At 37.5% G+C, this 13,514-nt stretch overlaps 1 long non-coding RNA gene across 1 annotated transcript; it reads left to right on the top strand.

Annotated features, from left to right (window-relative positions):
* Positions 1-216: 216 nt before the first annotated feature.
* LOC137740758 (uncharacterized) lies at positions 217-5,235 on the top strand. The gene is made up of 4 exons (XR_015966346.1): positions 217-583; positions 698-874; positions 2,712-2,790; positions 4,708-5,235. It is a non-coding gene; the product is annotated as an uncharacterized LOC137740758 (long non-coding RNA).
* The last annotated feature ends 8,279 nt before the right edge of the window (positions 5,236-13,514 follow it).

Genomic DNA, 13,514 nt, shown 5'->3' with positions numbered 1-13,514 from the left:
GAATCAAATGTGCTAAATAATTGGTGTAGATTCCCACGCTAAAGTGCTAAATAATTGCCAGGAAAATTAAGTTATAATTTAAGATTGACGTCAACTAATACAGCTATTTCTTGCCTGCCAAGGACCACTAAGTCCTCGCTTTTAGTCTTTTTCAATTGCATTTCTTTGTCGTACCACGTTATCTCTCTCATACATTATTTATCTTATCTTCTTCTGCTAAGAGAGTCGTTCTTCCCATTGCCCTTCTCATTATCTGCTAAGAGAGTAGTTCTTCCCATTGCCCTTCTCTTGTCTGGTTTTGGTTTCTTTATCACAGCAACCTTCTTTTGCTTAATCTACTTTCCTTTACTTTTAAAAGTGAAAAGTCGAATCCAAAAACCAAAAGAAAAAAGAAAAATTATGTTCGGTCAATTTCGTTCTTTTCCGTGCCTCTTGATTTCATTTTTTGACAATTTCAATTTCCCATCACTCGGTTTTACTTAGAAAGGGAAAAAAAGGCATATATACGCAGTTGGCTTTATAAACAAACAACTTGTGCTCCAGTGTTCTATAGGCAAAGGAATCTGGAGAGACAAGGTACAAGGTGCGTCTTTTGATTTTTCCTTGTTTTTTGTTTCATTCCTCAGCTCTTTATGAGGTTTTTAGTTGTTTGTGTGAATTTGTTCGTTTTGTTTAACCCATATTATTGCTTTACCAGTCAACTTGAGATCAAGTGGAACAACAATCAAATCAGAATCGTATATGTTGGCTATGAGATGCTAGGATGCTATGGGGAACGCTGATAGATAGTTAGCCATTTGGTTAAAGTGGCGCCCCCAGGGTCCTAAACCCTAAAATCTTTGATCTAAAGTCTACGAACTTCAGGTTTACATACGTAAGTTTCTGCAAGTCACGCACAGTACCAACAATAACATATTAAAATACAAAACTGCATTCTAATCCTTCAAAAATATAACTCTTAAACTAAAACATTGTGTAAGATTAAAATCAAATTTAGTCCCTTGATGCATTTAGTAACCTCATAATTGTATTATTTTTCTTTTTCCTCATTTAATTGTATTATGATATTTTTTTAATTTTTTTTTTTTTTTTGTTATCATTATTTAGGTAAACTATATTTAAGAATGGCAACGGTTCGGTTTGGGGACGAAAATACTATATTCATCCCCATAACCACGAAAATTAACCATATCCATAACCACAAATTAACTATCAGGGATTATCCATAACCATATCCACCGGATAACAGATTTTCAATCGGTTATAGGTTATATCCATCTTCGTCAAAAAAAAAAAAATATATATATATATATATATATATATATTTATCTAATTGACGCATTATAAATTTTAGTAGATACTAATTCCGTCATTAATTAGCAACATCCAATTACAAAAAACTAACAATATATTTGAAGTTGTTTATGATAACATGCACCAATTTCTTGACAGTGAGACTCTTGAAGAGAGATGAATCTGATAAACTTGTAATATTTGATAATTGATATATAAAATGATTCGATGAATTAATTTGGTTGAGTATAACAATAAGAGTGTTGAATTAATGAGGTTGTTGGTATGCCCCATGCATGATGTTTGGTGCATAATAAAGATAGTATAGGGAGGGTTCGGTAAATTGAATAAAATTATATATATATATATATATATATTCAGGTTGGATTCGGGGACGGATACGGATTGGGGACCCCTATAACCATATCCAAAACCATAACCAAATAAAGTTCACGGTTTTTCCCCAAATCCATACCATACCCTAATTTTCATATACAAATCCAATCTATTCAGGCAGTTATCCACGGTTATCGTGTTTAGCGGTTAAAATTGTCATTCGTAACTATATTTCAATACACTTTCTATTCTTCATTTATGTCACATCCCAGACAGGTTGGTCTATAACACAATATTGTCCGCTTTGGACCGCACCTTCACAGTTTTGTTTTTGGGTTTTAGCACGAGAACTTCCCAGGGAGGTCACCCATCCTAGGATTGCTCTCGCCCAAACTCGCTTACCTTCGAAGTTCTTATGGGATCCAAAGCTAGTGAGTTCCCAAAAGGCCTCGTGCTATAGGGAGGGGAGCATGTACATATAAGGCACATCACCCCCTCTCCGTTGGTTGATGTGGGATCTTACAATCCACCCTATTTAAGGGGAACCCGACGCCCTTACTGGAACATCTGTACCGATGGCAAAGTGGCTCTGATACCATTATGCCACATCCCAAACCAGCTTCGCCATAGCACGATATTGTCTGCTTTGAGCCACACCTTCACGATTTTGTCTTTGGGTTTCGGCACGAGAACGTCTTAGGGGGACACCCATCCTAGGACTCTCGCCCGAACTCGCTTAACTTCGGAGTTCCGATGGAATCCGAAGCCAGTGAGTTCCCAAAAAGTCTCGTACTATAGGGAGGGGAACATGTACATATAAGGCACATCACCTCGTCTCCGTTGATCGATGTGGGATCTTACAATTTATGTAGATTAATTCATTTAATATATTTTAGTATAGTCATTTCGGTACAGATATTTAGGTATATTAATTTAATACAATACATTTCGGTATAGACATTTAGTACATCTTATATTTCAATACATACATTTGGGTACATCAATTCATTTTAATATATTTTTGGTATTCGACGTTTCCTAAATGGATCCTATCAAATATTTCACATTTTCTTTTATTTTAGGTATTTGAATGTAGGAGGAGGTGGATGCCCTTATTGGAGCCTGGCCCTGCAGCTCAACCTGGGAAGTGCGGGAATCAAGGTAGATTAATTCATTTAATATATTTAGTATGGTCATTTCGATACTGATATTTAAGTACGTTAATTTAATATAATACATTTCAGTATAGACATTTAGGTATGTCATAAACATTTAGATACATCAATTCCTTTTAATATATTTCGGTACACTTATATATTTACATGTTTCTTATTTGTCATTATTTTTATTTTTTGAATATTTTCTCATTTAGGTACATTTATAAGGATATAATTGGAGGATGTTAAACAAAATTAATAAATTAAAATGTGTAAATTAACAAATTCAAATATTTAATGGGAGACATTAATTGAATATTATACACATTAAACACTAAAACAAAAACAGAATATGAATTAAAGTACATATCTAAGAACTAAATAAATATGTAACCTAACACCAGCTTTTAATTAAATATTAATTTTTCGATTTATTAAAGTTCAGAAACCTCAATTAAAATTTATGACAATCCAACGATTGTATTGCCATGTTAAAAAAATGGAACCACGGTCAATTACGATTTTTTCAACCAAACATTTGAATCTGGAAAAACAATCGTAGAAATAAGTTCATAAGATAAGAGGGCCACTCATTGATACTGGAACATGCTACAATTATTAGTCCACGCCTTGCGACTTGCAGTGGTTTGACGATCGGGGCGAATCTCTGCCATTTTTAAATTAGGATTGTTTGAGTTTTCACGGAATGTTGAACCCCCTTTCCCAAGTCCCAAATTCTAGCTCTCGTTCCCATATCTGTGCTTCATAAGGTTTTTATTTTGGGAAAGCATGCTTCACTTTGGCGGTGGTGACGCTAGTCGGCTTCGCGGAGAAAAGGCAGGTTGATGGCTAAGCTCGCGGGTTAAAGACAAAAGATAGAGATTTGGATTCAATCTCTTGAAGCACTACTTTTTTTTTTGGAATCATCCTTGAGGAAGGGCTTGACCTTCTCCTTGAATGGCACCTCGAAAACTCCTTCCTAATGTGGATGGAACGAATCTGGTGATGATATTTCCTTCCATAATCTAATCTCGAACAAAATGACAATCAATCTCAATGTGTCTAGTTCGTTGGCAGCAATATGGAAGGCTGCTTGGTTATCACAAAATAGGGTAGCTGGCCCTTGATTTTTAATCCTCAAATCATGAAACAAGTATTGCAGCTATGCTAGTTCACAACACGCTGCTGCCATAGAACGCTACTCTGCTTCCGCTGACGATAAAAACACCGTTTTCTAACTTTTGCTCTTCCATGAGATAAGACAATAGCCTATCGTGGATCGTCGAGTAGTAGGACAACATGCCTAATCTGAATCACAATACGCCTTCAACTTTATCAACTTTAAATCATCTTGAGGTATTTCAATGTACGCAAAGCAGCATCATAATGTGGAATCCGAGGAGTTTGCATAAACCTACTCAATAGGTGAAGTGAATATGTAATATCTGGCCATGTAATGATGAGATAAATGAGATGACCAATCAATCTTCGATATTTTGCAAGATCTTTAAAAACCACTCCCTCATCAGGAAGCAATTTGAGATTTTGCTCCATTGGAAATTTTGCCTGCCGAGCCTAAAAATCCAACATCATCAAGGATACCTAATAAATATTTTCTTTGTGAAATCAAAATACCTTTCCTGAAGCGTGCCACTTTTATGCCTAAAAATATTTTAAATTACCAAGATCCTTGATAAGAAAGTTTTAAAAGACTTTTAAGACCATCAATGGCATGCGAATCATTTCCTGTAATCAAAATATCGTCAACATAAATAAGGACTGTAAAGGACTTTCCTTGTTGCTTGGTAAATAAAGAATAATCGACTTTAGATTGAACATGTCCTACAACATGAAGAGCTTGAGAAAACTTAAAGAACCAATGTTTTGAAGCTTGTTTCAACCCATAAAATGATTTGTGTAGGTGACACACTAAATTCTCCCATGTCGCCGAAGACCGAGTGGAGGGTCCATGTAGATTTCCACCACAACATCACCACGAAGAAAAGCATTATGGACATGCAGATTTTTGTAGCAGCCCAAGCCGCAGCAGCTGTTGCCAGCCAGGCAACCTAGCTGGCCCAAGCCCAAGCAGCAAGCCATGCCGCAACAGCCTTGCCACGCCTGCCCATAATCAATGCGCGATGGGAGGACAATGTACAATATAAAATACATAAAGTAACTGAGACTCATACATACAATATATATCAAGGCTCGGCGGAAAACTTACAACAAAGCGTGCCTACTTTCGAGTGCACAACCCACAAACTACACCACTTGAGATCTGATTCACTAACCACTACTTGTTACACTGCAAGACAACCCTACGTCGTGGGAATGGTGCACCAGACAAACCAAAACCCAGATAAGCTGCGAAGCTCATGTGAGTGACAATAATACATCATATGTGAATATAAATCAATCAAATGATTAAATGTCAAAGTAGTGCTACGTCCACACAGGACTTTCTTCTAAATACTGTATTAACCGTCAATACCATTTCGGCACTCTCTTTGGATTATGACATACCACTCACCTTTCATCAATTCCTAGTAATCATAAGGGTCTAATTGCCACATATTTCATAACTTAACCACCATACACCTAATTGATACATATAGGAATGGTTATTCAATTTCGAATCTCTCCACATGTCTATCAAGATAACATTCTGTCATCACACAACCCGAACTTGTGTAGGAATGACACACCATCAATAATACTATCACGTGTAGGAATGAGATTGGTATCTATTTCATCATTGCATCTCTTTGTTACGAGTAGGAATGAGTCAACATATGAAATCATTCACTTTTAGGCAACATCATCATGTAAACTATTTGATTCAACTCTTTCTAGATTGAGCCACACAAGCCTTCAATCTAATTTTTCATGTATGTAATCAACAATATTCTAGGGTTATAGAGAGACAATTCGATCGAAGCCTACAATAGATAACCAATCAAGATGTGGTCCCCTATTATGAATTAACCAAGCAGAACCACTCCTGAGAACACCATGTATGTAGTGACCCCCATAATCGATTAACCAAGCAGAGTCACTCCTAGGAATATGAATAGGCAGTGATCACCCATCACGGATTAACCAAGCATGATCACCCCTAAATATGTATGGCCATACCTAAGTAATAAGGATCGTCCATCGCAGATTAACCAAGTGCAATTCCAAAGTAGTATGGTCTTCCATTGTAGATTAACCAAGTAGAACCATCCATGTACCACTACTATATGATGCAGATTCCGATTCTATCCCACAGTATCGCATGTATTAGGTTAGCAATCATCTACTAGCCCTCACATAATACAATCATTTCAAGCATAGCACACCATTAATAAACATAGCATAATAATACAAATTTCCATAAAATCATTTGAAAATCCATGTTATATCCACATAGTATATAACAAGGGAGTTTCACGGGTAATAACCATATCACATAATATTATAATCACTCACCTAGGTTATTTGCAATTCTATATTCACCAACTCCACTCCAAGGAACCTAATACAATACACAAACCCCACTTAGGAAACTTAACAAGATTGACACACAAACATAGGCCAAATGTAACTTCCACGTAATCGAGACACACGTCAACCGGGAACGACTCATCATCATGGCTAAGCTTCATCAAGCCTCAACAACATTTTAAAACTAAATGACACTCTAGAGTAGGGCAAGTTAACTAAAAAGTCAACTGTTGTTAAAGTAGATCCACTAAGATCAACAACACTAGGTTATTCAATTTGGAAGATCCGCACATCTGATTTTTGATCCGTAACTTCTCAAAGGTCCATTAATAGCTAGGATGATTACAAAATTGAGAGACGATCCAATGGTTGGATACAAATGAGTGGCGGTCCAATTTAATCACTTTACAAAACAATTGAATTTCGGGAAACCGAGCTAGACACAAGTTCACAATGTCACTAGAAGGTATTTGGTACTTAGACAACACTTATGGATGGGTCCCATGCACCGCCAGACGCGGTGGTAGCCAGGGTCGAGGGTTTGGTAAACCCGAATTTATCAACATTAACCAAAATGGCTCAAATTTATGAGGTAGCTAGAGCTCAACAAAGGAGACACTTTTTGAACTAGGCCAATGACAAATTCAAGCAGAAAACCGTCGAAATTCACCAAGGAAAATCGGATTTCTAAGGTTCAAAACACCGAACACTACAACTACAACAATAACACGAACTAAGCATACCAACTTGTAGATTATGAAGGGTAGATGAAGTTTCATACCGCATTTGTTCGAAATGGTTGTCGGAATCATCGAAAAATGACCAAAATGCAGGAAAAGTCGAGGGCTTTGTGGCTTTGAACTGGAAAAATGGGAAATATAACACCACATGAACGTTGTGCTCGCCAAGAGCTTTCCATGGACATTAAGATCACCCCATACGGAGGTCAGATAAAGGAGATATGAGGAGGTCAAGTTTGCGACAGGTCCAATCTCCCCCCAAAACAAGTCAGCAACAACTTTTTTGTTTTGGAAAGCTTCTGGATCAATTAGGTAGTTCCCCTCCCCCCGCCCCACCTAAAAAAAAAAAATTATAGCATTTGGGTTAAATTACCAAAATGCCCTCCAACTTAAACATTTTTAACTTTTTCGTTTTGATTTCGAATTAAGATTCGTTTGCCCCTACACGCTCGTGGGTTCAAACCCTACATAAACAACTAAAAAGTTGATAGAAAGGGTTGAGGAAATTCGACATGACCAAAAACACTTTCTTGAAACCTGAAAAGTTAACAAAATAATTCCAATTAAATCTCCAAAATACTTCTAAAAATGAAATAAAATACTAAAATTCAAGACGGGATATCACAAGCCTAGTGGCCAGGAAGGCTCAATCACTATCGTTGCTGTCACGCCCTGATCCTGACATACTTCCAGGATCGACACGTGACGTCACCAAGTACCCTTATATCTAACATACCCTGCCTCCAGGATATGGACAAAGCACTACTCAAGATTTGGATTGCGTAGTAAATTTTGTATACTTTATGGTTGCATCTAACCTCCTCATTAAACTGCCTACGTACCCCAAATAGGGATCAAGCCATTCGTAGTTCACCTTTGTCAAACTCTGAACTTTTCATAAAACATAAAGTACCACACTACACATCAACCATAATCCAAACAACAATTGTCATATTGCCACACACACAGGTATGCCATTCACCCATATATGTTTTCCAACACCATTCCACAGTCACATCAATCAATAACACATATAATGCATCAAAATCCAACACTATCGAGTTCTAGACCACTCAACGAAACCAAAATACCAAGCAACTTCTTGTAATCTTTTCAGATCTATCACTTGTACAATCAGTGCCTACACCATGAGAATGGTGCACCAGGCAAACAAGAACCCATATAAGCTGCGAAACTCGTGTGAGTGACAATAATACAACCTATGTGATAATCAATTAAAAAAAAAAAAAAAAAAACCATCGATGATAGTTTATAAACCTCAAATATAAATTCATACTTATGAAATCATAGTCAAGTCATTAAAAACTACGAATGAGTCACCCAAACATCCAACGGCTTTTCTAATTCAAACCACAAAGTTTCTCAAAAGTTATCGTTCATAAATACATTAAAAACTAGGGTTAGAGGGACGCAATTCAACTGAAGCCTACATAAGTAACCAAATAGGAAGTGGCCCCCCATAGCAGATTAACTGAGCGGAGCCACCCCTGAGAAGGTAACCAAGTAGGTAGTGACCCCCATCATGTATTAACCAAGCAGAGTCACACCTACGGAACCATTAGGCAGTGATCACCCATCTCTAATTAACCAAGCATGATCACCCTTAAGTATGTATGGCCATAAGGATCGCTCATCACGGATTAACCAAGCATAATTGTATGGTTCCCTATCACAGATTAACCAAGCATAACCACATTTGAGAAGATAACCAAGTAGGTAGTGACCCCCATCATGGATTAACGAAGTAGAGTCATAACTACGAAACTGTTAAGCAGTGATCACCCATTACGGATTAATCAAGCATGATCACCCCTAAGTACGTATAACCATAAGGATCGCCCATCACAGATTAACCAAGCACAATTGTACGGTCCCTTATCACAGATTAACCAAGCATGACCACCTTTGAGAAGATGACCTAGTAGGCAATGGCGGATCCAGGATTTTAGACTCGGAGGGTCCCAATAATAAAGATAAAAAAAATTATAGTGAAAAATGTCCGCTCCACGGAACTATTGATCTCCCATTTTGTTGCGGAGTAGACCCTCAATGATATTCATAGCGAAAAACGTCCTCTCCACTGCTGCTTGCACATCCATAGAGGCTACAAGCCTCTCCATTGCACCCAATGGTAGATGCAGGATTTTAAGATTGGGTGGTCTCAATATAAAAGTTCAAAAAAATATTAGACGAAAATATAAATTACAAAAACTAAATTTGTCCATGACGAAGTTTCATACTCGAAAATGTGTCATTATAGATTTATTGCACACTAGAACGAAAATATCCAGAATATAGTTGAAATTATCTAAAATTGGAATTGAACTACTTAGTTTGTGAAGACGGGGGAGGAGACTGGGGTTGTGCTAGTGGGTGGGGAGGTGACTGGAGAATAGGATTAGCCAATTAGTAGTTAGATATGGAATTGGAAAAGTTCTGACCCTGTTTGAAAGTTGAACCATTTTGCTTAATAAAAAATTGCAAAAACTATATATTAAAGAACGTTGTATTGACGCACCGTTTTATTTAGAAGGTTTTTTCAAACCATACATCAAACACACTGTTTTCCCAAGTCATTTGAATAAAAAGTAGTCTTCTTTCTTCTTTCTTCTTTCTTCTTTCTTCTTTCTGGTTTGCAATACCAGAACACTATGCAGCTTTGCTCATCTTCTCCTCCACCATATATGCCCAGACTTGGGTGATCCTCGAAGGTCCTCACAGAAATTTATCCCGGCTTCCGGTAATGCTAGGACCACCCAGGCCCCTTAACAGATCCATCCCTCTGCACCTACCCAAATTGTTGGAGGATCCCGAAGGTCGATCGCAAGTGTTTCTTCGAGCTTTCGAAGGGTCCCAGGACCTCCCGGGTCCCTATATGGATCCGTCATTGCTAGTAGGTAGTGACCCTCCATCTTAGATTAAGCAAACATAGTCACACCTATAAAACTGTTAGACAGTAAACACCCATCGCAGATTAACCAAACATGATCACCCCTAAGTATGTATGGCCATAAGGATCGCCCATCGTAGATTAACTAAGCATGATCCATAAATAGTATGGTCCCGTATTGCGGATTAACCAAGCAAAACCATCCATGTACCACTGCTACATGGTATGGACTTGGTGTCACCTAACCCCTTGACACTAAGGTAATGGTCCTCTACTAGCCCTCATGTTTAACAAACATTTCAAATAGGCAAGTCACATAACATTTCATAAAGTAGATCGATGGCAAACTTTATAAAAATAATTATTTAACATAAAACATAATTTAAAAATCCATGTTGTATCCACAAAGTATACTAGCATGAGAGGTTTTTAGGGTAATAAATATATCACATATATATTAAAGTCACTCACTGAGATAAGCCCACAAAGCCTCACTAAGTCTCTAATAATATAATTTTAGTATTTCAAACGGTTCAAGACATGTTGACCAAAAGTCAACTCTCAGTCAGCGGTGGGGTCTACAACCTTACGTAATTCGATCCGGAATATCCACCCATGAATCATTGATCCGTAACTTCCAAGAGTCTCATTAATCTTCTAGAACAATATCCTAAAATTTCAGAACGATCCAACGGTCGGATCTTTGCCAATCACTAAAATTAGGTGGCCTCACTAATTAGTTTTACAAATTTAGAAGTTCAATTCCAGAAAATCCGTACATCATATGCCCGATCCGTAAGTTCCAACGGTCCTCAAATATTACATACTATAATACATTAAAGTTTGGTGACAATCCAACGGTCGGATCATCGATTCATATAATGATCAAATGGTGTACCATAATGAAAATGGGTTCAAACAATCAAATCACATCAAGGGGATATCAAATCTGAAATCAGGACATCTAATTTAGCTTAAAAAAATCATCAGTCCATGGGCCATGCACCATCGCAGGTGGCGGTTTCCAGCAAACGGAAACCCAATTTTCCGACTAACTCTAAAAGTTACCAAATTTTATAGAAATGTAGAACTCACCAAGGGGAAGAACTTTCATACTTGGGCCAAATTCCAATTCGGTCCGGAAACACCTGAAATCGCCTCGATCCGCCGGAAACCCTTGAAATGGGTACACTTTGATTCATCTTCTCCGGTGCTCCACCGCCCCCAAACTTGTTTGGGGTTTGTTCCTAGGCCTAAGAGGAGTTGATTGTTGGTGGTTTTCTATGGTGATTCATGTAGGAAAAGCAGATCGTCGTCGTGCATCCACAAAGCTCGTCGGCGTGTTCTAGAGGAAACTGAGGCCTAATTCTTTCAATTTCTAGGTGAAAATGGAAGCGAAGAGATCAATGATGCGTTCTCAAGTGTTGCCCTGTCACAATTCACCTGAAAATGATATGATAAGGCATCGGATTGCATGTCGGAAGTTGGGTTGGGTCGCCGGTCGAATAGGGGGGTCGAGGTTCCATTCTTCTCTCTTCCTTCCTTTCCCTCATTTTTTCTCATCCTGATTGCCCTGTTTCCCTCTCATTTCTCTCCTTTCTCTCATTTTCTTCCCATCATCGCCACACATATGACACCAGAAATTAGTGCAACAAATATGGAGCCTTCCAAATTTATGATCAAATGACCATTTTGCCCTTAACTTTGTTCGTTTATAACTCTTTTGTTATAACTCCAAATTACATTTCGTTTGCGCCCACGCGTTCGTATCAACGAGTACTATCCAAATATAAATAAAGTGACAAAACATATAGGAATTAAATATGTCCTCAAAAAATCCATTTAATTCATTAAGGGCGTTTTCATCATTTTACTTATTAAAAAAAATTATACGCCACAAATATAAAGGCGTCAAAACTAAGAATACAAAATACGTAATTTTAAATAGTGAAATTCGGGGCCGGGATTTCACAGTTGATGTCATTATCACTACTACCACCATTGCCACTCTCCACGTCATCACCTTCACCACCATTGCCACCACAACCTCTACCATATTTGTCATCATCACCATCGCAACCTCTCAATCAATGTTGTTGATACTGTTCCTCTCTAGCATTGTTACCACAACAACCTTCTGCCGCGACTACCATCACCATCATTCCTACTACCAGTCTACCATTACCCTTTTCCCACTCAACTATTGTCACCATCCAATGGGTGTGTCCCCATCACTACTACAACCAACCTAACCACCATTGCTTCTAGCACAACTTTTGCCATAACCACCATCTCACCAGCACTGCCATTATTCTTATACATTACAAAGATATTACTATCAAACACAAAATTATTGGCTTTTGACATTATCTATAGCGTAATGCTTGGGAGACCAAATTTTTAAAAAAAAAAAAAAAAATTGTAAACCAAATGATGTGGATGTGATAATTGGAATATAACTCAAGCGTTGATTAATGTGCTAATTTTCTATTTGTGACACATAATTCGATTTGCAAATTTGATCTCCCTAACATTACCCTTATCTATATGTATCTGAATACTATACATGTTTCAATATTTTCTTTTAAAAAAAGATCATTATAAAATTCAACTAACATATACATTATCTAAACATAAAAATGCAAAAGGGAATTGTTATTAGTACTCCAAAAATCTCATTCTACACCCCAAAGTTTCTATATTGGAAAAGAAAAATACACTTGTGAAGAATATAGAATGAGATTTTTGGAGTGACAATAACACTTCCCAAATATTACTTAAACACACAAACTCAGACGCCAACAACTCCACTTTTCTTCCTCCTCGCAACTTTTTCACCTTGTTTTTCCTCCATCTTCCTTCGTCTAGGACCAATCATCATGGCTGCCATTATCATACTTTTAAGTAAAAGAATTGAATTCTCTTCAAGATGAACAAACTCAAACGCTTGGCAGCCTCCTTGCTCTGCTCGACCTTTCCATCTCTGATCCTGATTTCGCGGTTGATGGCCTCAGATTTATTTCGTAAACTAGAGGTCGTCATGAGCCTCTGGAACTTGTCGAGCCTTAGTAGAGTTGACTCAGTCAGCTCGCGAGAATCGGGGGTCAACTCCATCGTACCATCTAGCTCAGTAGCTATGTGGTACAGTGTTCAACGAGCCTTGGTGGTCTTCAACGAGCCTTAGCAAAGTGCTCATGCACCAGCTTTAGGCGTGCAGATATGTTGTTTGTTAAAATGTCTCAGTGAAATTCAAAGCAAATTATATATGTTTTCTTTGTTTTTAAGATTTGAAAACAGTTGCTTAAGTTCCGTACCAAGCAAGTTTATTTTAGTATAATAATTGTATATGAAAACTTGTCCATCATCTCGACTTCTTGCAAGTGTGGTATAACCTTCTTTTTGCTTTTATTTTTGTTTCATTTGTATACTGCTATGTTTTTCTCCGATCACGAGCTAAGGTATGACCCATTGTTTCATTTTTTTAATTTCATCTGCTTTGAAAGAAAAAAAAATGATTCCTTTCTCGTATCCTTAAATTTTTGTTTGGATTCATATATATTCAACAGATAGAAGAAGCAGACGAATTGG

The sequence above is a fragment of the Pyrus communis genome, chromosome 9 (assembly GCF_041283825.1).
Source record: "Pyrus communis isolate YQ-2024b chromosome 9, ASM4128382v1, whole genome shotgun sequence".
Taxonomy (NCBI): Eukaryota; Viridiplantae; Streptophyta; class Magnoliopsida; order Rosales; family Rosaceae; genus Pyrus; species Pyrus communis.
Note: the sequence above shows the minus strand (reverse complement) of the source record. Positions and strands in the feature narration are given on the sequence as shown.